The following is a 27,269-nucleotide window of genomic DNA, read 5'->3' as shown; positions in this document are numbered from 1 at the left end:
CTGATGTGCTGTTGGATTCGGTTTGCCAGTATTTTATCGAGGATTTTTGCATCGATGTTCATCAGGGATATTGGTCTAAAATTCTCTTTTTTTGTTGTGTCTCGCCAGGCTTTGGTATGAGGATGATGTTGGCCTCATAAAATGAGTTAGGGAGGATTCCCTCTTTTTCTATTGATTGGAATAGTTTCAGAAGGAATGGTACCAGCTCCCCCTTGTACCTCCGGTAGAATTCGGCTGTGAATCCATCTGGTCCTGGACTTTTTTTGTTTGGTAGGCTATTATTTATTGCCTCAATTTCAGAGCCTGCTATTGGTCTATTCAGGGATTCAACTTCTTCCTGGTTTAGTCTTGGGAGAGTGTAAGTGTCCAGGAAATTATCCATTTCTTCTGGGTTTTCTAGTTTATTTGTATAGAGGTGTTTATAGTATTCTCTGATGGTAGTTTGTATTTCTGTGGGGTTGGTGGTGATATCCCCCTTATCATTTTTTATTGCATCTATTTGATTCTTCTCTCTTTTCTTCTTCATTAGTCTTGCTAGCAGTCTATCAATTTTGTTGATCTTTTCTAAAAAACAGCTCCTGGATTCATTGATTTTTTGGAGGGTTTTTTTGTGTCTCTATCTCCTTCAGTTCTGCTCTGATCTTAGTTATTTCTTGCCTTCTGCTAGCTTTTGAATGTGTTTGTTCTTGATTCTCTAGTTCTTTTAATTGTGATGTTAGGGTGTCAATTTTAGATCTTTCCAGCTTTCTCTTGTGGGCATTTAGTGCTATAAATTTCCCTCTACACACTGCTTTAAATGTGTCCCAGAGATTCTGGTATGTTGTATCTTCTCATTGGTTTCAAAGAACATCTTTCTTTCTGCCTTCATTTCGTTATGTGTCCAGTAGTCCTTCAGGAGCAGGTTGTTCAGTTTCCATGTAGTTGAGCGGTTTCAATTGATTTTCTTAGTCCTGAGTTCTAGTTTGATTGCACCGTGGTCTGAGAGACAGTTTTTTATAATTTCTGTTCTTTTACATTTGCTGAGGAATGCTTTACTTCCAACTATGTGGTCAATTTTGGAATAAGTGCGATGTGGTGCTGAGAAGAATGTATATTCTGTTGATTTGGGGTGGAGAGTTCTGTAGGTGTCTATTAGGTCTGCTTGGTGCAGAGTTGAGTTCAATTCATGGATATCCTTGTTAACTTTCTGTCTCATTGATCTGTCTAATGTTGACAGTGGAGTGTTGAAGTCTCCCATTATTATTGTATGGGAGTCTAAGTCTCTTTGTAAGTCTCTAAGGACTTGCTTTATGAATCTGGGTGCTCCTGTATTGGGCACATATATATTTAGGATAGTTAGCTCTTCGTGTTGAATTGATCCCTTTACCATTATGTAATGGCCTTCTTTGTCTCTTTTGATCTTTGATGGTTTAAAGTCTGTTTTATCAGAGACTAGTATTGCAACCCCTGCTTTTTTTTTGTTCTCCATTTGCTTGGTAGATCTTCCTCTATCTAGCCTTCTTTCTTATTTAATCTTGTTCAGTTACACGTTCAGGAATATATCCATTCCCTATAGGTTTTCTAATTTGTTGGCATATAGTTGTTCCTAACATTCTCTAATGATCATTTGTTTTTCTGTAGTATCATTTGTAATGTCTCTTATTTCATTTCTGATTTTATGTATTTGTGTCTTCTTTTTTTCTTAGCTTAACTAATGATTTGTCAAACTTATCTTTTCAAAAACACAATTTTTTATTTTGTTGATTTTAAAATATATTTTTAAGTATCTATTTAGTTTATTTCCGCTCTGATATTCATTATTTTTCTTCTACCTATTTTGGGTCAGATTTGTTCTTGCTCTTGTAGTTCCTTGAGGTGCATTACTAGGTTATTTGAAATCTTTCAAGTTTTATGAAATAGGCATTTATTGCTATTAGTGCTGTTTTTTCTGTGTCCCTTTGGTTTTGGTATGTTATGTTTCAATTTTTATTGATTTCAAGAATTTGTTTTGCTTCTTAATTTTATCACTGAGCCACTAGTTGTTTGGAAGCATATTATTTAATCCCCCTTTATTTGCACAGTTTTCAGAGTTGCTCTTTTATTGATTTCTAGTTTTATTCCCTGATGATCTGAGAAGATACTTGATATGATTTAAATTTTTGAAAAATTTTAAGTCTTGTTTTATGACCTAATATATAGTCTATCATGCATAATATTCCAAGTGCTGATGGAAAGAATGTGTATTCTGAAGCTTTTGGGTAAAATGTCCTGCAAATGTCTGTTAAGGTCATTTGATATATAGTGAAATTTTAATTCAGTATTTCTTGGATGATTTTTCATCTAGATGGTATGCCCAGTGATCAAAGTGGAATGTTGAAGTTTCTAACTATTGTATTGGACTCCATCTTTCTCTTTAGTGCTAATAATATTTGCTTTATTTATCTGCATGCGCCATTCTTCAGTTCATATATATTTACAATTGTTATATCCTCTTGCTGAGTTGATCATATTTTCATTGTATAATGACCTTTTCTTTTCTTTTCTTTTCTTTTCTTTCTTTTTTTTTTTTTTTTGAGATATGATTTTGCTCCTCTTACCCAGGTTGGAGTACAATGGTGTGATCTTGGCTCACCACAACCTCTGCCTCCTGGGTTCAAGTGATTATCCTGCCTCAGCCTCCTGAGTAGCTGGGATTACAGGCATGCGCCACCATACCTGGCTAATTTTGTATTTTTAGTAAAGACGGGGTTTCTTCATGTTGGTCAGGCTGGTCTTGAACTCCTGACCTCAGGTGATCCCCTCACCTCGGCCTCCCAAAGTGCTGGTATTACAGGCATGGGCCACTGCACCTGGCTGACGTTCATCTCTGTTCATGTTTATTGACATCCAGTTTATTTTGTCTGATAAAATTGCTTTTTATTCATGATTTTATTTTCCATTTACATGGTATATCTTTTTATGTTTCTTCCTTTTCAGTCTATACTTACAAATGAAGTGAGTTTCTTGTAGGCAGCATATAGTTGGGTCTTTTTTTCAAAATTCATTTAGCAAGTCTGTCTTTTAGTTGGAAAACTTAAATTATTTGCATTCAAGGTTGTTATTTATTGATGAAAAGTTATTTCTGTCCTTTCAGTAGTTGGTTTCTGAAGTGTTTTGTATATGTTTTGTTGCTTTCCTTATCTCATTATTTTTCTGATTTGGGTAGCGATCATGATTTATAAAGTTTGATTCCTTTCTCTTTCCCATTTGTGTATCTAACAATGAGTTTTATACTTTCTGTGTGATTTATGATGGAAAATATCATCCTTTCAATTCCAGATGTAGATTTTCCTTTGGCATTTTTCTGTAGGGCTGCTCTATTGGTAATAAATTCCCTCAGTTTTGCTCATCTGGAAAATGATTTCTTTTTCATTTCTGAAGGATAGCTTTACTGGTACTATTCTTATATGACAGTTTTTTTTTTTTCTTTCAGCACTTTGAATATATTATACCATTCTGCTGAAAATATGTTGTTAGTCTGATAGGTATTGTTTTCTGTGTGACTTGATGTCCTTCAGTTGCTATTTTTCTCTCTTTGAATGTTACAGTTTGATCAAAATGTGACTCAGAGAGAACTTTTTGTTTTGAACCTACTTGGAGATTGTTGAGCTTTCTGTATCTGGATTCTATATATCTTACAGGAATTGGGAAATTTTCAACTATTATTTCATTAAATAGGTTTTATATGCCTGTTCTCATTTCTTCTCCATCAGGAACTCTCAAAATTTGAATATTTCGTCACTTGATCATGTTGCATATGTCATGCAGGCTTTCTTCATTCCTTCATATTTATATAGTTATTTTTTGTCTGACTGGGTTATTTTAAAATTCCTGGCTCAAGTTCAGAAATTCTTTATTCTGCTTGTTTTAGACTACTGGTGAGGCTGTCAATTGTATTTTTATTTTCTGTCATTGTATTTTACAGTTCTTGGATTTCTGTTTTTTTTTTTTTTTTTTTTCGATTCCTCAGTAATTTTGTGTGAGGAAGTTATGACTGGTTCATGCTTCCTTTTACTTGTTCCACTCAAATTTTTGTTGGTAACGTCAGTGATAATGACTGGATTCAAAGGAAGTAAAAAATGCATTTTTTTTGTCCTAATATATAATAGATATGTGAAGCTGGCTCACGAGAGGCAAGCCATAATGGGTGAAATTAAAACTTAGACGCAATCCCATCAGGTAAAGCTTAGAGCTGAGGTAGGACACAGACCAAACTGTGGGTAATAGATAGAGGTGTGACTTAAAAGGTGAAGGTGGGTGTTTGAGAAAACAGGAACAATCCACAAGCAGAATACTAGGCTATAGACAAGTCCACTAAAAATAACTAGACCTAAGAGTCAGGGAAATACTAGGACACAGAAACAGAAAGTCAATGAATATTTACACAGGTAGTAAGATGCTAACCAAACTTCAAGTCTTCAGTTATACAGATAGAATCCAAATCTTGGATGTTATAAAGCATAGAGATGGAATAGGCCACAAGGGCAAGACAGATTTTAATCTAGCCTATACCCAGAGAACAAGAAAAATGCAGGGTCAAGAACTGGGTGAGTTGGTTCTGGGCATTATAAAATATTTAATATCTTCTGGTTATGCAGAAGCAGATTAATCTCAGGTCACTGACTGGAACAGTGTCTACAGATGGGAGTCAGATGGCAAGAGCAAAGGCAGGTGGACTTGTTTAGAGGGTCAAGGATAATAGGTCAAGCTGTCACTGTGATGACTGGATCAGCGTTAAATGGATTAAAGCATACAGAATTAATTCATGACTTCAGAGCCTAGGATCCTGCTTTTGGGATCATTTCTTACTAATACAGTGCCTTCCTGGATTCAGCCAAGTAAATGAGCATCCCAGCTTCATGCCATGTTTCAATTTCGGCATTTTAGGTGATGAATGTGATCTGCATCAAGTTTTCATCTATTTAACTCTTTAAGGAAGTACAAATTTTACTAGAGGTTATCTTCCTTCTGGAATTTTCCTGAGAACACTCATTCATGGCCATTTCTAGCACTAGACACTGCCTATGTTTTCCAAACTCTTACTATATTACATTGCTTAGCTACCTCGTTATCTATCGACTAATATAATATTTAGATCACAAAGCCAGACATTCTTGCGAATAAAGAAAATAATGAGAAATATTATCTGCCTTTTGGGAGCTTTTATTCTACCAAGCAAAGGCATGACTAAAATAAAGGAGAACACTATAAACTGTATTGTCTACTATTACATACAGATAAACCAATATTTGGCCGAGGTTAACACAAAGTTGATTCATAGAATTCCAGGATCAGGTTCTGAATCACAGTCTCAGGCAACTGAAAAAAAGCTTCTTATAGTAGATTTACCCAAATTAACACGTGAGGAATGAATAGGTGTTAACTGAGTAGAGAAGGTGATTGGGTCAATGCTCTAAGTTATTTTAACATCAGTATACTTTCTGTCTTTATTGTAGTAAGTAAACAAAAGTAAGTTTTTTTTTTTGATGACTTAGGATCAGAGTAAAGAACTCAAAGGTAGACTTATGTCATGGGAACCTAAAGGTATTTTTATTTTAGTTGTTTATTTTAATTAAATTATTTATCTGCATTTAAAAGTATTTATCTAGGGGATGATAAAAGTAACACAGCAATATTTTCTGGGTAAATTTATATTCTATGAAGTCAGGCTCTTGTTAATCAAATATTTACTATATCTAAGAAGGAAACAAGGTCAAAATAAATTTAGTGCAGGATTATCAGTTTAGTCAAGGGATTAACATAACATCCTAGTGAAGATGTACTACCTACTGAAGGAGCATTGTTAGTGTCTGGAAAAGAATGGGTATGAAAACGTTTATTAATTCACTGGTGAGATGTCTTGGAAGCTGAAGAATTCATGTGCTGAGAAGGAGGTAGTGAGAATCGGCACCCAGTGCCACATAGTCAAGGTGAATGGGGAGGAATAAAAGGCCTTGGTATTGGGTAAGAACATAGATATTAATTCCATTTGTGAAAGTACTTTTTGCAGAGTGATAGAGTGCCACGATTGCAAACTTGCCTGACAAAAGTCTGCAACTCTTATTTATTGCTTATAGACCAGAATTATATTAAAGACTTTTACCTCTAACAACTACATTTACCTGAGTATATTATTGAAGATCTGTAAAACGTATGAAAAGAAAGAAATGTAGGTGTTATTTATACTTCATTTATAATTCTACAGAGCCTGTTGTGTTTTTGCAAATGTTTGAAACTCCTTTATTATTAAATCTCTTTCATCTTACTTCCTACATCTCAACTACTGGGATCATTTCTGACACCAACACAGAACTGGGGCTACTCTGCAAAGCACAATTTGATTCTCCATTCCAAACTTTGGTTGTCTTTATTTCTTCTATCTCAAATGTCCTCCTTGGTTTGCCTTTTTAAAAAGTGTCAATTTTTGACATCATTTCTATTTATAATATTTTCTCAGGACAACTCTGAACAACCATATCTTGTTTACTGTGGGGCTGTGACTCATGTCTGTTTGTTTGTGTGTGTGTGTGTGTGTGTGTGTGTGTGTGTGTGTGTGTGTTCTGTGATATGATATGTTCTGAACTGTCTTTTGATGTGTCTTATCTTCCCACCTGTATTGCACGGTTCTGTTGTGTAGGGATCATGGCTTGTATTTCTTTGTACAATATTTTCACAATATTCTGTGCTAATATTATATGAATAATCATTAAAGGCTGTATGATATTGTAACACTTTCATTAGAAAGATCTAGATTTAAATCAAAATTCTCAAGCTATGGTTTTCTAGCTCTAAAATGGGGATAAAGATACCTGCTTCTCAGGGTGGCAATGAAAAATCGAAAGAAATGTATGTTGAGTTTGACACTTTAATTTCTTTGTAAATGTTAATTATCTTTCTTTATAAATTGTTGGGTTGATAAGGTCTGGCATCAGTAGGTAGTACATCTTCACTATGATGTTATATTAAATGCCTTGGCTAAACTGATAATCCTGCACCAATTTTATTTTGACCTTGTTTCTTTCTTGGATAAGGTGGAAATTTGATTAACAAGAGACTGACTTCATGGAATATATATTTACCCAGAAAATATTGATATGTTACTTTTATCATCCTCCAGATAGATACTTTTAAATGCAGAGAAATAACTTAATCAAAATAACTAACTAAAATAAAAATACCTAGAGGTTCCTATGATTTAAGTCCACCTTTGAGTTCTTTACTCTGATCATAAGTCATCAGAAAAGATTTACTTTTGTTTACTTAGTGCAATAGAGAAAAAAAGTAGACTGATGTTTAAAATAATTTACAGCATTTACCTAATCACCTTCTTTACTCAGTTAATGCAGGTGTCAGTTTAGGTAAATCTACTGTAAGAAGCTTTTTTTTAGTTGCCTAAGATTGTGATTCAGAACCCTGATCCTGGAGTTCTATGTATCAACCTTATGTTAACTTTGACCAAATATTGGTTTGTCTGTATGTAACAGTAGAAAATACGGCTTATGGTTACATGGTCTCTGTTCATCTCAGCCACTGTTGATTTCCACCACCTGGCACTGCAACTTCTTCAGAGGAGACATTCAACAAATACTTGTGGATCTAAAGGATAGGTCAGCAGGAAGGAAGCCACACTAAATTAATCATAATTAAATAATAAATTCAGTTATTCAAGGTAGTTTACTTGTATCAAGTATTTCAATTAAATTTTGGTGGCATTTAGATATAGTCAATAAAATATTCAACATAATAAGTTATTTCACTTATGTTACTTGAGCACTTCTTACGTGCATGGGACTTGGGTAGGTTCTGTAGAGGCATCTCACATTTTTCCCAGAGACATAGAATTAAAGTATGCTGTCACCACAGGAATGAAAGAGCCAGTGTCTAATGAAACTGGCATTGGAGCTGAAGCACTACTTAACGATAATACAGCACCATTTTGGAGTTTACCTAAGTGAGGGGCAAGGCCAAAAGTGTAAACACAATGAATATGAATCATGACATTAACAATTTGAGACCCTGAGATGGAAATTGGGTGCAATTAGCTTCAGTCTTCCTTGTAAATGGAAATGTTTGCTATCTTTGCTTTTTTTTTTTTTTTTTTACATTCATTCTACATTCCCTATTTTATTCCATGTTTTGCTGCTATAACAGAGTACTACATACAGGGTAATTTACAAAGAAAATACATTTATTTGGCTCACAGTTCTGGAGGCTGAGAAGACCAAGATCCAAGATTGACGGGACATATCCGGTGAGGGTTTTCTTGCTGTGTCTTAACATAGTAAAAAAGCAAGCAAGCATATGGGTCAAAGGGAGAAAAAAAATCAGGCCAAACTCATATTTTTATCAGGAGCCCACTTTCTGAATAACAAACCATTCTTGTGATGATGGCAAATTTCCATTCACAAGGGCAGAACTCTCATGACTTAGTCAACTCTTGAAGATCCCACCTCTGTTGCACTGAGGATTAATTTCCAACACATGAACTTTAGGTGGACTTATTTAAACCATAGCACTTTCTTTGTGTTCACTGATTATAAGTTAAGTAGGCTGGCTGAGGCTTGAATGATGTTAAATTTGCATATTATTGAATGAGTGCAGGTTGTTTAGGTAAAGAGCTTCTGGTGAGGAAAAAAAAACCCCATAATATCCATAAAATTGAAGGCTATTTTGTCTTTGTTTTTATTTTTTTTTCAAAATGGAAATGGAAGTTTTATTGATTTTATTAGTTCGTCTAAAATGGAAGTACGTTGGCTGGTTGGCTCACGCCTGTAATCCCAGCACTTTGGGATTACAGCACTTTGGTATACACCTGCTGAGGCAGGTGTATCACCTGAGGTCAGGAGTTTGAGATCAGTCTGACCAATATGGTGAAACCCTGCCTTTACTAAAAATACAAAAATTAGCTGGTCGTGATGGCGTGCACCTGTAGTCCCAGCTACTCGGGAGGCTGAGACAGGAGAATCACTTGAACCCAGGAGGCAGAGGTTGCAGTGAACCGAGTTCACACCCTGCACTGTAGCCTGGCGACAGAGCAAGACTCTGTCTCAAAACAAACAAAAAAAGTAGGTTAATTTTTTTCTGATTATAAAATATGCTACAGTTTCATTATAAAACTAATATCAAATCATAAGGAAAACAATAATCACTTTTCCACTAACTAGAGATAACTCAAGTTAACAGTTTATATATGTATGTATACAAACTCTCTATATGTATGTATACAAACTCCTCTCAATATTCTTCCAGTGTGTATACATTGACACCACATTTTAAAATTAAAAATGAGATTAAGCTGTAAAGAGTTTTTAACATTTTTCACTTAACAGAATATTATGAATGTATATTTTAGACAATAGACCTATATTTGTCATTATCCTAGGCAGTGTCTCACTGGTGAACACAGGATAATTGGGCTGTTTACCACTTTAAGAAGAACTACCATGATCAAATAATGATCAAAGATGAAAAACATATATTTCACATTTATTGACTATTCTCAGGTACAATTTCTGGAAGTAAAATTATTTCCTGATATGAACAAGTTTAAGGGTATAATTACACATAACAAAACTGTTTTTCTCAGGATTTATGCTTATTAATATTCCTACCCAGCCTGTTTCAACACATTGTCAACATTGGATATTATCATTGTTTTGAGTCTTTGCTAATAGAACACTTGAAGTTAGATTAGAAATGATTTTTCCTGGCTATAAAAAAATCCATCTTTTTTTTTTTATTTTTTTTTGAGACGGAGTCTCGCTCTGTCGCCCAGGCTGGAGTGCGGTGGCGCAATCTTGGCTCACTGCAAGCTCCGCCTCCCGGGTTCACGCCATTCTCCTGCCTCAGCCTCCCAAGTAGCTGGGACTACAGACGCCCTCCACTTCGCCCGGCTAGTTTTTTGTATTTTTTAGTAGAGACGGGGTTTCACCATGTTAGCCAGGATGGTCTTGATCTCCTGACCTCGTGATCCGCCCGTCTCGGCCTTCCAAAGTGCTGGGATTACAGGCTTGAGCCACTGCGCCCCGCCTTTTTTTTTTTTTTTTTTTTTTTTTTTAATTTTTAATTTCACTTTGGGAGGCTGAGACAAGTGGATCACGAGATCGCGCCACTGCACTCCAGCCTGGGCGACAGAGCAAGACTCTGTGTCAAAAATTAATTTTTGTGGATGTATAGTAGGGATATATACTTATGGGGTATATGGAATATTTCGACTGAGGTAGGCAATGTGTAATAATCACATCAGGATAAATGGAGTATTCATCACCTCAAGCATTTATCCTTTTTGTTACAATTTATCCAATTATACTCTTCTAGTTATTTTAAAATGTACAATTAAATTATTATGGATTATACTCACCCTGTTGTGCTATCAGATACTAGCTCTTATTCATTCTTTCTATTATCTGTACCTTTTTCCTCCCTTCCTGTCTTCCTTTTAGTGTACATGATTGTCTCTGGGGGTGTGTTTTAATTTGTTGCTTTTTAATTTTAGGTATACATGGTACATTTTTAGATTAGAGATTACCATGAAGTTTACAAATAATATCTTATAAACCACCCCCCCCTTTTTTTTTTTTTTGAGACGGAGTCTCGCTCTGTGGCCCAGGCTGGAGTGCGGTGGCGCGATCTTGGCTCACTGAAAGCTCCGCCTCCCAGGTTCACGCCATTCTCCTGCCTCAGCCTCCCGAGTAGCTGGGACTAAGGCGTCCGCCACCACGTCTGGCCAATTTTTTTTATATTTTTAGTAGAGACGGGGTTTCACCATGTTAGCCAGTATGGTCTTGATCTCCTGACCTCGTGATCCGCCCGCCTCAGCCTCCCAAAGTGCTGGGATTACAAGCATGAGCCACCACGCCTGGCCTAACCCATTATTTTAAACCGATGACAACTGGACACTGATTGTATAAAGAAACAAGCAAAAATAAAACTAATGAAAGTCTATACTTTGTCTCCCCACTTTTTAACATTTTATTTTTTGTATTCATATCTTACTGTACTATGTCTTCTACAAAAACTGTTGTAGTTATTTGATAGGTTCATGTCTTTATCTTTTAAAGTATTAGTAGTTCACACACCACAATAGCAGTGTTATAATATCCTGTGTTTGCCCTATACTTACTATTACACCGGTGAGTTTTGTACCTCTAGATGATTTCATATTGCTTATCCGTATCTTTTCTTTCAGACTGAAGCACTCCCTTCAGCATTTCTTGTAGGACAGGTCTGGTGCTGCTGGTGTCTTCAGCTTTTGCTGTCTGGAAAAGTCTTTATTTTTCCTTCATGTTTGAAGGATATTTTTGCAGGATATACTATTCTAAGATAAACGTGTCCTGTTGTTTTCTTCAGCACTTTAAATATGATACTTTCTCCTGAATAGATTTGGGAATTTCTCTGTTGTTATCTCTTTGAATGAGCATTCTACCCCTATTAATCTCTCTGCTTCACCTTTATGTCCAATAACTCTTAGATTTGCCCTTTTGAGACTATTTTCTAGGTCTTGTAGGTATGCTTCTTTCTTTTTAATGTTTTTCTTTGGTCTCCTCTGAGTGTGTATTTATTTTCAAACAGCCTGTCTTCAAGCTGACCAAATCTGTCTTCTGCTTGATCAATTCTGCTATTAAGAGACTCGGATGCATTCGTCAGTATGTTAATTGCATTTTTCAACTCCAGAATTTCTGCTTGATTTTTTAAAATCATTTCAATTTATTTGTTTATATTGTTCTGGCTACTTTCTTGGTGTTATCCTGAATTTCCTTGAATTTCCTCAAAACAGCTATTTTGAATTTTCTGTCAGAAGGTTCATGTATCTCTGTCTCTCTGGGATTCTTCCCTCGTGCCTTATTCAGTTCTTATGGTGAAGTTATGTTTTCCTGGACCATTTTATGCTGTGTGTATTCATCAGTGTCTAGTCATAGAAGAGTTAGGTACTTACTGTAGTCTTCACAGTCTGGGCTTGTTACTACCCATCCTTCTTGGGAAGGTTTTTGAAGTATTCACAAGGCCTTGGGTATTGTAATCTAAGTCTTTTGTCATTGTAGCCATATCTGCATTAGGGATCACCCCAAGTCCAGTAATGCTGTAGTTCTTATAGACTCACAAAGGTGCCACTTAGTTCTCTTCCCTTACTTTCTCTCCCACAACAGGGTCTGCTGAGCTGCCTGGAGCTGAGGTGGGGGTAGCCAGCACTACTGGGACTTCACTGGGTGAAGCCAGCATAGCACTGGATCTTGCCCAGGGCTCACTGTAACTGCTCCTAGGCTACCACCTATGTTGGTTCAAGGCCTTAGGGCTCTACAATCAGCACATTGTGAAGCCAGCCAGTCTTGTTCCTTCCTTTCAGGGTGATGAGTTCTGCCGTGTCTCAGGTTGGTCCAGAGATGCCATCTGGGAGCCAGGGCCCAGAGTCAGAAACCCCAGAATTCTCCCTGGTGCTCTATTCTACTGCAGTTAAGCTGGTCCTGAAAACACAAGACAAAGTCTTTCCTATTCTTTCCTCCCATTTCCCCAGGCAGAAGTGTCTCTTCCCATGTCTGCCGTCAACACAGGCCCACAGGTAATACGGCCTGAGTACTGCTGATGCTCACTTAAGGCCTAAGAGTCAGCTTATGGTGAATGCTGCTATGCCTGGAACTCACCTTCAGAGCACTGGGCTCCCCTCTGGCCCAGGGTATGTCCAGAAATGTCATCCCAAAGCCAAGGCCTGGAACTGGGGAACCCTAGAGCCCCCTTTGCTCTTTTCCACTGTGGCTGAGCTGTTTCCTAAGCTTCAAGATAAAGTCCCCTTGACTCTTCCCTCACCTTTTCTCAAGCATAAAGGGTTTCTCTCTGTAGCCACCATAGCTGTGTATGTTCTGAGTCACACCTGAAGCCAGCATGTCTCAGAATCTCACTAAGGCCCATAGCATGTACTACCTGGTTACTGCTGCTGATTATTCAGGGCCATGGGTTCTTAAATCAGCAGTTGATGAATAATGCCAGGACTGGGCCCTTCCTTTCAAGGCAGTAGCTTCCCTTCTGGCCCGGGGTGTGTCCAGTAATGTCATCCGGGATCTCATGCCTGGAATAGGGCCTACACAACTCTGCCCAATGCCCTATCCTACTGAGGCTGAGCTGGTATCCAAATGGCAAGAAAAAGTCCACTTTTCTCTTCCCCCTCCTCTCCTCAAGTAGAAGGAAGAGATCTCTTTCGGAGCCACTAGTTACATTGCCTGTGTTTGGGGGAAGGGTGATGCAAGAAAATCCCTTAGCCACCCTGGCTTGTGTCTTACTAGGTTGCATACACCCGAAGTCCTCCGGCTGTGAGCCCATTACAACAGTAAGACTTGCCCAGGAGTTTCAGTCCTTGTGGCCTAGACAGTACATCAAGTATATTTAGGACTCCAGAGCACTGTAGCCTGCGGAGCCAATGCTTGCCAATTCTGATCACTGCAATGAGCATTTACTCTTTGGCTGGGCTGATCTAAATGCTCTCTCCATGGGTGCCATCTGAGTTCTGCCCAGTGTTGGCAGCACTGAGTTCTCACAATCACTTTGCCCTCCTTCTCCCAAACACACAGATTCTCTCTGCAGCACGCAGCCACTGCCAGGGAATTGAAAAGTGGTGGCATTAGCAATTCAAAGCTATGCTTCCTACCCTCTTCTGTGCCTCCTTCAAAGGTATTAAGTTAAAATCAGGTACTGTGATTTCTCACTTGCTTTTTGGTTCTTATGTAGGTGCTTTTTTGTGTGTAGGTAGTTGTCAAATTTGGTGTTCCTGTGGGGAGGACTATCAGTGGAGGCTTCTATTCATCCATCTTACTGCAACCCTCTCCTAATGTCTTACTGATATTAAAAATTTTTTATGCTACTATTGATTACTTTTCCTCATATTTTCTTTGTGTTTTCTTCATATTTTATTCTACCCAATGATTCTGTGTATTTTCAACTTGCTAACTCTGTTAAAATTATATCATTTTCTCATTAATAAAATTAATTTTTATTTATTAAGTGCTGCATAAAATAGATCAAATACAGGTACAAAGTTCACCTAAGTAAACACGCATGTGTTGTACATATACAATATTTTTAGCACTTTGGTCAGGTCTAACTGACATAGAAAAACTATACCCATTTCAGGTGTACAATTTGATAAGTTTTTATATAGGTATGCACCCATGAAACCATCAGTGCAATCAGGATGATGAAAATATCAAGCAATCCTAAAATTTCCTCATCCATCTTTATAATTTACTCACCTACTCTTCTCTGTCACTTGCAAACCACAAACACTGATTTCCGTTTTTTCACTACACTGCTTTTTCTCATTATACCTTAGTTTGCATTTTACAGTATTATATAAATGGAATCTTACAAAGTATACTCCTATTTTGTCAGACATTTTTCATTTAGAATAATTATTTTAGATTGTGTATGTTTTGTTTCTATCAATAGCTTATTACTTTTCAATACCAAATAGTATTCCATTGTATGGCTATATCAATTTGTCAAAGTATTCACCTCTAAATAGACATTTCTTGTTTCCAGTTTTCATCTATTACTAATAAATCTGCTATGAGTATTAATAACTGTTTATTTTGACATGTGCTTTTATTCCCTCTCTTGGGTAAATACTTAGTAGTGAAATGGCTAGATCATGTATATGGCAGGTGAATATTTAACTTTTAAAGGAGCTTCCAAACTGTTTTCCAAATTGATTATACTATTTTGCATTCCCACCAGCAGTGTATGAGTTCCATTTCCTCCTTATGTAATTCAACCTGGGCTACAGTCAGTCTTTGTAATTTTAGCTGTTCTGAGATATCTAGCAAGATCTCATTTTTTGTTTGTGGCTGTAATCTACATTTTCCTAATGACCAATAATGTTTGACATTCTTCCTTATTCTGGCTTATTTGCCATCCATATGTCTAATATTGTAAAGTTTCTATGTAACTCTTCTCATTGTTATAAAAATTGAGTTGTTTCCTTTTTATTGACTCTTGAGAGGTTCTTACAGATTTTGATAAAATTCTGATATTTGACATATGAAAATATCTGTAGACTTTGTTGTAGCTTTGTGGCTTGTCTTTTTATTTTTAACAGTTTCTTTGAAGAGCAGAAGTTTTAATTTTGATAAAGCTATTTTTATTCTTTTATAGATTGTGTTTTTGTGTTGTATCTAAGAAATGTTTGACTAATCCACAATCGTGATGAGTTTCTCCAATGTTTTGCTTAGAAATTTTAGTTTTAGGTTTAATGTTTAGGTCTATGACTCATTTGAGTTCATTTTTGCAGGTGGGGAAAGATAGAGATCAAACATGTTTTATTGTTCTGTTGCATGTGGCTATCACTTGTTCTATCAAGATTTGTTGAGAAGATCAGCCTTTCTCTACTGAACTGCCTTTGCACCCTTGTCAAACATCACTTGTCCCTATATAAGTGAATCTATTTCTGGATTATCTATTATTTTCTGTTGATCAGTTTGTTCATCTTTAAACTAGTACCACATGAGTGTATCAAAGTAGGTTGATAACCTTGGAATAAGGTAGAGTTAGCCCTCTTTCTTTGTTTTTCTTTTTAAAATTTATTTCATGCTTTTTAAAGTTGTCAAAACAAATTCCTAGTTTGCCTAGTTGGTGACCTGTTAACAGTAACGAAACTGGCTGGTAATGATGCAGCTTTAGGTTACTTCTGAAAGATTAGTAGAAAAGTAGAAATATATTGTCATTTTATTATTGTTCATTAATTTTTACAAAATAAAATTCATCCCCCCAAATAAACTCTTTTAATCTGATAGCAAAACTGAAGAAGAACTGAGCCATCTGTGTCATTCTCTTTTTTATTATAATTTCATTGTAATCACTCTGGAAATATGTGGGGGGAATTTTCAATTAATTTTCTGCAAAGTCTTAAAAAGCAGAAAACAGACAACAACAAACTTTAATTTAAAAGAAAAGCCTTCTAGAATCAGGCTCTGTAGTGTATTTTGAAAATGTATACACAGTTTGAAGACTGATATTTATAGCTGCAGCTAGAGTTGTGATTTATGCTACTGAGGTATAACGCTGTGTAATTGATATGCCATATGATGATACTAATTGCAATCTGGATGAAAATTAGAAATGATGGAGTCATGTCTTAGAAATCTTAACAACTTTGAAAGTACAGTTTAAAAATAGAAAATATACTGTTGCACAAAGTTATTGAACATACAGATTTCTTCCTGAAACATCACTATGTTTATTTGAAATGTACATGATGAATTTGGAAGAAAGCAGAATCTGGACAGACAGGAAAGGAAGGGTGGAACTGCGTACAATATGAATCACTTCTACATCTATTATTGCTAATAAAATATTTTGAAGAGTCCCTTTCTTAACATTCATATTATAATATTTTTTTCTGATTTTTAATGAGTATATATTGCTTACTGAAATGCATACATTTTATTAAATAACTGCACATATATTTTTAGAAAGAAATGGAGGGGCAAAGACAGGAGAGGTTTTGTGCCACACATTGTGTTAAGCACTTCATTAGGCTCTTCTGATTTAATCTTTTGAATAACATAGCAAGGCTCATGTGTTGTTTACAGATTATGGACCTGAGGCTGGGACTGGTTCAGCGATTCAGAAAACTATTAAGTGTTAGATTTAGTCTCAGAACTTTACAATTCCAAAACCTGGGTTTTTTCCTAGAGACAATTATCCAAATATATGGAGTATTATAAAATACCTGGAGCCAGATTACAAGGAGGCTTTTTTTCTGAGGCTATATTCAAATAATTAATTTTACAATTTCATTTATGTTCAGTTCCCAGAAAAAAATGAAAAAGGTTCTTGAGAAATAGAATCAGGAATTTATATTTTAAATGATATTTATTAAATGTAGACTGATTAATGTAATGATTAAATGTAGACTGAAAGAGAATGATATATATTTTGATTTAACCTGACAAGTGCTAAAATGTTTGGAACCAATGGAAGCTTTAGAGACTGCTTTTCTTCCCTATGAAATAAAATTATTTTTAAAAGTTCCTTAATTACCCACGTTTGGTTGGTCAAGGCAAGACAATGACCAAAGATCTTTGACTTATTTAGCTTAAACAGGGAGGGAGGGAGGAAGAGATGGAAGGATGAACCTGGGAATCTAGTACATCATTAAAATTGGAATGGCTTTGTGGTGTGTATGTGTATTTAAGAAATAAGGCAACACCATCAAAATATTGTTTTAAATTTCATTCAGTACTAGTTTTAGACCTGAACTATTCTGGGGAACACTTTTGCAGTCTCACAAATAATTTAGTGCCTTTAATTATCTTGGCATATGAAAGTTAATTATTGTCAGAAAAGAAAAAGAGAAGGAGAGAGGAAGGAAACATTGATTGTGGTACCTGTTATCTTAGAGATTTTCACATATAAAATCTTGTTTGTCCCTCACAATATCTTTCAGGTAGGAAATTTCTCTATTTGAAAGACGAAAAATATCAAAGCATACAAACTCATTATCATTCACTGTCTGGTGTCTAATGTCTTGAAAAGCATCCTTTCATGTATTTTGCCCAGGTGTTTTTGTTGTGTTAGGTGGGTAAAACATGTCCCATTACTTGTTTTAGGCCAGAGGTTGAAGTTTTCTATTTTTTCCCTGAATGACTTTTGTAGTTATATTCTTTCAAGGAGTTTGTTCATTTGATCAATGTTGGGTAATCTATCAACGTACAGTTTTTTATTATATTCCCTGATTATTCATTTTATGTGTCTGAAATATGTAGTTGTAATCTGTGCTCGTTCTTTTCTTATAATTCTGTCTAGAAGTTTATTAATTTTATGAACATTTTCAAAGGAGCAGATTTTGAAATCATTGATTTTTCTCTATTGGTTATTAATTTTCTACATTATTGACTGCTAATCCTATCTTTACTATTTCCTTCCTTCAGTGTACTTTGTATATAAGCTTTTCTTCTTTTTAAAGCTTCTTAAGGTGGAAGCTTAGATCATTGATTGAAATATTTCTTTTTTTCTATATTAGCACTCAGTACTATAAGTTACCTTTTAATCACTGCTCTCACAATATCCCACAGATGTTTATATTTTATATCTTTATTTTTATTTAATTTGAACTAATTTTATTTTAAAATTTGAACAAATTTTTATAATTTTACTTGTAGCTTTCTCTTTTATTAGTGAATTATATTGTAGGATTTAAAAATTTCTTAATATTTGGGGATATTCTAATTATATTTCTATTATTTTCATTTTAATTTGCTTTTGTCATAGAACATTCTATGTATGATTTAAATCATTTAATATTTACTGAAAATTGTTTATGTGCACTTCAAGAAAATTTTTGGAGGAAGATTTTCTAAATGTCAATAAGGATATTTTGGTCAATAGTGTTGTTCAAGTCTACCATATTATTGCTTATTTATTTTCTACTTGTTCTAACAACTGCTGATAGAATAGTCTTAAAATATCCAACTGTAACTGTAGATTTGTCTATTCTTTAGGTTTTGTCAGTTATTGCTTTACATACTTTGAATCTTTGTTACGTATATATGCATTTAGAATTTTTATGACTTCTTTATTAATTGACCTCTGATAATTATCTAATACCCATCCCTATTCCTTGTTCTGAAGTCTACTTTGATATTACTAAAGTTACTCTAGCCTTAGTTTCATTACTGTATGCATGGTATATCTTTTCATATCTAGCCTCTCTGCTATTTTTATCATACATTTTATGTCTCCATATCTTTAAACTTTGTGTCTTTGTATTTACATGGCTTACTTAAATGGCATATAATTAGGTCTTGTTTTTCTTATTCCATCTCACAATCTAGGCCTTTTAATTGGAATGGTTAGGCTATTTGCATTTAATAAAATTATTTATATAGTTGGGTTTAAATCTACCTTATTGCTGTTTAAATTTTATTTACACCATCTGTTCTTCATTTCTTTTTCCCTTTTCTCCCACCTTCTTTAGGGTTGTATTTTATGATTCAATTTTATCTTCCGTATTAGCTTGTTAGATATAACTCTTTTGTGTTTTTTTCCTTTTTTTTTTTTTTTTTTTTTTAGATTTTGTGCCAGGGTTTACAATACACATGTTTAGTTACCTACAAATAATATTAAACTGTGTTATATTTAGTGTAAGAACCCGACCATAGGTTCTTTATAAAACAGTAAATTTCTATTTCCCTCATTCTAGCCTCTCTGCTATTTTCTCATATATTTCATTTCTCCATATCTTATAAACTCTAACATAAATTATTAGTTTTATTTTAAATATAAGATTATATTTTAAAAGTTAAAACTGAAAAAGAGTACCTCTCTTGGCTAGGGCTGCTGTAACAAAATACCACAGACTGAGTGGTTTAAATTACAGACATTTATTTGTCACAATTGTAGAGGCTGGGAAGTCCAAGATCAAATTTAACGCAGATTTGATTCCCGTAAGAGCCCCCTTCCTCACTTGCAGAGGGTTTCCTTCTTTCTGTGTCCTCATATGATAGAGAAATAGCTCTGGTCATTGTTCTTCTTCTTAAAGGGACACTAATTTCACCATGGTGTCTCCACCTTCGTGACCTCATCTAAACCTAGTTACTTCCCAACAGCCCCATCTCCTAATCCCATCACAATGGGAATTAAGGCTTCAACACATGAATTTGGGAGAATACAGATATTTAGTCCATAACAGTGTGTTTTGTATTTACTCACATATTTACTATTTCTAAAACTCTTTAATCTTTTTGTTGTGGATCCAAATTTATTCTGTGTGAAGAACTTCCACAAACTTTCGGTGGTCTTTAAGTGTGCTGATGACTAATTTGCTTAGCTTTTGTTTGCTTGCAAAGTTCTTTATTACACATTTCTTATGAACATATATTCTCATTGGGTGTCAAATTATAGTTTTACAGTTTTTCTTTCAGTAGTTTAAAATTTTCTCTCACCTTTCTTGTTTAAATGTTTTCTATGGAGAATATCATAGTCATTTGATCAAATTTTACATAATGTGACTTTTTTTATCTGGTGGCTCTCTCTTTTTTTTTTTTTTTTTCTTTTTTTTTCTTTTTTTTCTTTTTTTTTTCTTTTTTTTTTTAATGAGAGAGGGAGACAGAGCCTTATCTGTCATCTAAGCTGGAGTGTATTGGCATGATCTTAACTCATTGCAGCCTTGAACTCCTGGGAGCAAGTGATCCTCCTGCCTCAGCCTCCCAAGTAGCTGGGACTACAGGTGCGTGTCACCATACTGGTTAATTTTTAAACATTTTTTGTATAGACTGAGTCTAGCTATGTTTCTCAGGCTGGCCTTGAACTCCTGGGCTTAAGCAACCCTCCCACCTTGGCTTCCCAAAGTTTGGAATTATAGGCAAGAACCACCATGCCCAGCAAACTTTTTGAGATTATTTTGTTAATCCCTGGTTTTCATTCATCTTGATTAAGATGTGCTTTGTTAGGGTTTTCTTTATGTTCTTCTTCTTGGAATTTTTTGAGTTTCTTAGGTATATGATGTTATGGTTTTGCTCATCTTTGGAAAGATGCTGGCCATAATTTAGCTATTGTTTCTTCAAATGAGTTGTTTTTGACCCCCTTCTATGTTTTCTTTTCTTTTCTCTTTTCTTTCTTTTCTTTCTTTCTTTCTCTTTCTTTCTTTCTTTCTTTCTTTCTTTCTTTCTTTCTTTCTTTCTTGTTTTCTTTCTTCTTTTTTTTTTGTTCAGTTTAGTTTAGTTTTGTTTTTGAGATGGAGTCTCACTCTGTCACCCATGCTGGAGTGCAGTGGCATGATCTTGGCTCATTGCAACCTCTGCCTCCCAGGTTCAAACAGTTCTCCTGCCTCAGCCTCCTGAGTGAGTAGCTGGGACTACAGGCACATGCCATCATGCCTGGCTAATTATTTGTATTTTTTGTACAGACAGGGTTTTGCTGTATTGGCTAGGCTGGTCTCGAACTCCTGGCCTCAGGTGATCCACCTGCCTCAGCCTCCCACAATGCTGGGATTACGGGCAATGCCTGGCCCTTTTACCCTTTTTTTCTTTTGCTTGGGACTCAAATTATTTGTATGTTATATTGCTTGATATTATTCTATATGTTTCTGAGACTTCATTTTTCCCTTTTTGCTTCATTGTGGTAAGATTCTATCGCTGTGTCTGCACTTTCACTGATCTGTCATCTGAACTGCCTAATTTCCTGCTTGGGTTTTCAGCCACTGCAGAGAATATAAGCAGTATGCTGGGCAAAATTACACGATGTACTTTCTCATTTCTCATCTCTTAGGGATCACTGTCTTACACTGTCTGTATTCTATAGTCTAAAACAGTTATTTTATAAATTGTTGGGGATTTTATTTTTGTTGTCGTTTAGTGCAAGAATGTGTTTCTTTTTTGGATGGAATGGAAATATTTCCTCAGTAGATTTTGATAATACTTTCTTTATATTGATCTTGTGTTATAATTCCTAACATTCATCTTTCTCAACAAATATTTATTGGGAATCTATTATGCTAGGCTTTAAAGGACTTGTCTTCAAGGAGCCAGCCTATATACAAATAAAAAAATACTATGAAATAAGGCAGGACTTGTAGCAGAAATGTTGAAAGGGTGCAGGTGGATACCAAAGAGAAACATGGTGGTAATTTCAACAGAAATATATGTGATTCAGAGAGAGATGAACAACTCTTTTCCATGAGATGGTGTAACCAGACCAAAAAAGAAAAGTTTATAAATGAGGTGTTTTTTTTCTAAGACACAAACTCTTTTAACTTGATATGTTGATTTCAGAAAGCTGAGATAAATTCTATATCCATTAAGAAATTCCCGGGAAATACACACACACACACACACACACACACACACACACACTCTCTCTCTCTCTCTCTCTCTCTCTCTCTCTCTCTCTCTCACACCACCCAGAAGTAATACTTCCATTAAGGCAATATAGATGAGGAAAATGTGTAAATAAATAAATTTAAAGAAGTCTTCTAGAAATGAGTAGGAAGGGATATATGTGTTGAATTTCAAGCACAGCAGAAAGAATGGTCAATTTGACCTGAGCAAGCAGGAAGTCTTGATTAGAATATTGTTCATGTTACTGATTCTAAAAATTTAATTGTTCTTGGCTGGCTGGGTTGGTGAAATGTGTGGTGTTGATGGAATCTTATAGGAAAACAAAATGAAAAGTCACAGAGACATGAGTCAGGTTTCTGTGCTCTGTGATCTAGAAGAAAAATTAAATGGAAAGAACTCAGAGTGTTATGGAGATGAGGTGTTGTTAGAGATAGAACTGAAAAGTTTGCAAGAACTGTTTGTGAGGGATTAAACATTAGTTTGTGAGATTTTATTGACTGTTGGTTAAGAACAGTGAGGTAAATGCCTTACTTATAGATTTCTTTCTTAAACACAGGCAGAGATAGCAGTGCTCTTCACCAAAATTTTCAATACTAGAGTAGAAGTCTTGGTGGGTAGGGAGTAAATTTAATTTCAGAATTGTTAGGCCTTTACTTCCTGAGAATATCCACTTAGAGAAATCCAATGGACATTTAACATAATTTGCTATGGTTTGTGGAAGAAGTTTTACTAAAATATAGTTTTGAGATTTATCAACCACAGATCGTTGCCAAAGTCATTAATGCTGATGAAATAATCCAGAAGAAATGTGAGAAGAAATAAAAGATGAAATACTAAGTAGCCTTGGGAAAAAAATAAAGAAGAATGAGAAAAACCAGAAGAAAATATGTCATAGAAGCCAAAGAAAGTGACAATTTCTAGAAATATTTAACAGTGATACATACATAAAGGTAATGTGTGGTAAATGACAAGAAGGATCTGCTGGGCTTTGTAGTTGGAAGGTCATAGGTAACATTTGATAAGTGGCGGAGTAATAGACTAATTTAGATGACAGTAGGAAGATCAGGTGATAGAGGCCAAGGCCAAAGGCTAATCACTTCCCAGGAAATCTGGCTGTGAAGGGAAGAAGGGTATCCGAAGAGAGACACTGGGAGAAAACTATTGTTTTTAGTAGGTAAAACACTTAAATATATTTTTAGCCTCTCTTGTAAGAACCAGTAGAGAGGGAGAAGTTGAAAATTTAGCAGGAAATATTCTTAATGACAGTGTAGATATGGTAAGACTATCTCTTTTATACACAGCTGGTGGGTGTATAAATTGGTATAATCTTTCTGAAAAGCAATTTGATAATGTGTGTAAAGAGCCTTAAAAATACAGTGTTTGACCCTGAAAGTCTACATAGAGAATTCCACCCTGTGGATATAATCAGAGATGTAGATAAAGATTTATGTATAAGGATAATAATCACAGAATCATTTATAATAATGAAAAAAGGAAACAATCTTTATGCCAAACAAAGAAGACACAATTAAATAAATTATGGTGTATTCACAGAGTAGTCACAACCATTGTAAATGTTATTTTCAAAGACTTTCAAATTATTGGAGAAAATGTTCTTGTAATATATTTTTGAGTGAAAAAAATGAGAAACAAAAAAGCTGAATGCAGAGTGTAATCTAAATTTTGTAAACTAAAAAATAAAAATTGAAAGAACAGATACAGAAATTAGTAGGAGAACACTAGAAAATTGAGCAATGCCTCAGCCTTGACTTAAGGGTTCTAGATAACTACAGTGATCGAAGGGTTAGTTTTAGGTGCAATATCATCTCTACCTAAATGAATGAAGAAATGGAAAGATATTTATAGATATGGGGAAAGGAATCAAGATTTTTTTCTATTAAGTGAACAGCAAATCCTTCATCACCATCACCATCATCATTATCATCAGGAACTCACAATATTAATAACATATTTAGAGATAATTTTGTGTCAGTTTTTTATTACATGTTTTTAATAATCACAGTATTTTAGACAAGCAAACCAAGTCACAGCAAAGAAGAACCATATTCAAAGTTTTACACACTCTAGAAAATGGTGGATGTGAAATTCATACCCAGTTCACAGTCCAGTTGTGAGCCTACTGCTGAGAGAGGAGTGGAGCAACATTGGGGAGGAGGGACTTAAAATGTATGGGGTAGTCACTGTGGGGACATTGAGGGGACTTGTCCAGAAACAGGATGAAAGAGTTGGTTGAATGGTACTGAGGGTCTTATTAACATTATTTACTTGTAGGGCCACCAGTCCACAAAACTATATGCTATAAATGAAGTAACCTGCCACGGTTCAGGAGAAAAAAAAGAGAGAGGGTTAGATTAGTTATAGTGTGTTGACTAGCAAACAAAAACAAAAACAAAAAAGTAGGATTTGAAACCTTTGAAGGTGTTGGCAATAAATGAAGCTGAATGGATCTAAGTCTAATATGGAACACTGAGCTTTTGTTTTATAGGGAGATGAAGTAAAGGATAAAGAAGGGAATGGAGGGAGGAACTGCAGTACTTGCTGGGTCAGGGGCATAGTGAGAAGAACTGAACTGGAAAGTTGATACAATTTGTCGTCCTCGAGGAGATTGAAGACTTTGATGTTATATGGTTAAATAGTAAGATAAGTGTCTAAACATCTGTGAAAAAAATGAATGACTAAATCATTCCTATGATGACAGAAATCAGAAGCAGAGGAAGACTGTGAAGCATGTTTCAAATTGCTTAGTAGATGAAAATGAAGATCTTCTTCATCTAGAAAATCTCTAAATGATGAAAATGTGAGGTTGAGGAGAGGTGGTAAAGTGGGATGACTTCAGCTTCAAAGGATGAAAGGGCTTTGCATGGAGACCAATGAACTAAAGATCTACGATCAGCAAAGGGCACAGGCATAATGACCATGGACTTTATGGCATTGGAGTATACAGACAAGGATTTTAGTGGAGAAGAAGCAGGTTATATTCTTATGTTTAGAACATTGTCTGATGCACAGTTAATGCTGAATTATCTAACCTCATAGACAAATAAAAGGCTATATAATTAATGTGGCCAGAGCAGGAGATAAAGGGATTCTGTGAAGAGATGGAGGATGTGATGGGATAGGGGTTGTTTACCTTGGAACATAGGTTGCAGAGAGTATAATGCAAAGTATTTACAAAGAAGACCAGAAATGGACAAAAGAACGTGATGGGAAAATGCAAAGAAAAAAAAAAAATCAATGGATAAACATCAGGTAAATGTTTGTTGATGGGAAGAACTAGTGTTCAGTCCAGTGAATGAGAATGACAGGAATAAAGGATATGACTCATAATGACTATCCTAAGGTGCCCTGGGACAGAGCCAACAAAGCCCTAAGTTGTCTGAGAACCCTAGCAATGTTAAGAGCCTGCAGCCTTTTCTCAGCACTCAAATTACAAAACATGGAAAAAGCTTTATGACGACTTTTGAAGCTAATTCTGCCTTGGTGATTGGAGGTGATTAGCTGTCACTTGCCAAAGAATCACTGGCTTAAGGCAGCTATGGTGCCAGATTTTTTTTCTGACATGAATTAGGTATAATAAAGCAGCTTGGGGTGGGGAAACTACTTTTAAATACAAGAGCATTGATTTTAAGGATAAACTGGGGATAAATTTGGCAATTTTCTCCAATTCTTAGCCCTCCATGGTACAGAGGTAGGCATCTGGTTGCTAGAATCCTAAAGTCTCAAACTCTGTAACTAGCCTGTTTCTATGTTCTGCTCCAACAACTTAGTAAGGCCATTGAGGTGGTACACCCTCTCTTCATTAGCTTGCATGTCAGTGAGATGTATATAAAAGTCTGATAATATGTATTAGTTCTGAGGCAAACAGGTGAATGAGATAAATCACTGGGGAAAGGAAACACTCCTAGTTCCCTCACATTGTCATTGGGGTAATATAATTTTCTACAGGGATAATTATTGACATGTAGTGAAATGTGAAATCAATATCTGTATTATTTACTGAATAAATTTATTTTACTAGAATCATTGGTAAACATCTTCAATAATAAATTCCCCAAATTCTTGGATGGATTTGTGTTTTAATTAACATTCTTAGCTGGAAATTAGAGGCAGATGGGAAGGGGTGTTAATAATTCCGTAATTGATAACAATCACTTATGAAACAGAGAAACAACTCATAGCTCACTAATTATTTCAGAGAGTAAAACACTCCAAATTGTTAGGAGAAGTGCTCAGTGATACAAGAAGTCAGTAAGTAAGGACTGGGTAGAGGCAACAGCCCTGGGTTTGAATTTTGGGTCCACCACTTATTAGCAGTTTCTACCTTGTTTCTACCTCAAGGAGCAAGGACAACCTATTTTATAAGAAAGGTTCTGAGCAGTTCAATATTAATAAATCATTTTGATTGACTTTAACCTAGCATTTCCTAACATGCTTTATGCCAGGTCTTTCTCCCCTATAAAAACTATTAACCCCTTAAGAAATTAGAATGCTTTAGAAGACTTTAGGAAACATTGATAGAAGGTTTCCAAAATCCTCCCATTGTTGGTGGGTTGGAATTAGCAAGAGCAGCTGATTTTTATTAAGTGCTCACTCTGAGCTAGGTTCTGTACTATAGACTTGAACTATAAAATCTCCCTTAATTCTTACAACATTTGAAGGCTACTACTATCATCACCATTTTGAAGTTAAGGAAATGAAGGCACAGAGAGTTTAAGCATCTTACCTAAGCTCACAAGGCTAAGAAGCAGTGGAAGATGCTATAAAGACAGGCAGTCTGGCTCAACAGCCAGTTTCTGTAATCACAATGCTAACTCTTCTAGGGTTTAATCAGCTCGTGTGGTTCAGTGAATACCAAGTGGAAAGTAAAGACCTAGAAACTACAAAACAGGCCCCATGGAGTGGCATATTCCAAAGTTCCAGGAGCAAGTATGGAAGCCAGGGAATAGAGTTCGGAAACCAGAGAAGCAGGGCCAAATGCAAGAGCAGTGATCCGAGAATAAACTGGGAGAAGTCTGAAGCATTTTTCTAGACTGCTGGATACTGTCTATGGCTTGCTTTTATCTGTCATTCATGGTCTTGTGTGTAGTTAAGCCTGCTGAGTTTAAAAGACCAATAATAGGATGGACCTCTTGGTTTAAATGAGAAATTTTCATTAAATCAGGACATGGAACTCTATTCAAGCTGTAGTCTCATACAACTAGAATTAAATTAAAAAAAAGCATACTAGGCCAAATAAATATAACTAGGAAGGCAGCAGACATTGGTACATTTCATTTGAAATTTTAAAATTCTTATATGTCAAGGAATATACTAACTACTTCATCATGGATGCCAATGGGCACTGCTTCTCTTTAGCTTAGCCCGAATAGCTTTTAAATGCAATGTCCTATTTTAGCAGGGTTTTTGGTT

The 27,269-nt window shown here is 35.4% G+C and overlaps 1 protein-coding gene across 3 annotated transcripts in view; it reads left to right on the top strand.

Annotated features, from left to right (window-relative positions):
- LOC105487015 (neural EGFL like 1) overlaps positions 1-27,269 on the top strand; it is a 934,667-nt gene that overhangs the window by 782,737 nt on the left and 124,661 nt on the right. The gene's annotated exons all lie outside the window — the stretch shown is intronic.

This window comes from Macaca nemestrina, chromosome 12 (genome assembly GCF_043159975.1).
Source record: "Macaca nemestrina isolate mMacNem1 chromosome 12, mMacNem.hap1, whole genome shotgun sequence".
Taxonomy (NCBI): Eukaryota; Metazoa; Chordata; class Mammalia; order Primates; family Cercopithecidae; genus Macaca; species Macaca nemestrina.
This window is presented reverse-complemented; position numbering and strand designations above follow the sequence as displayed.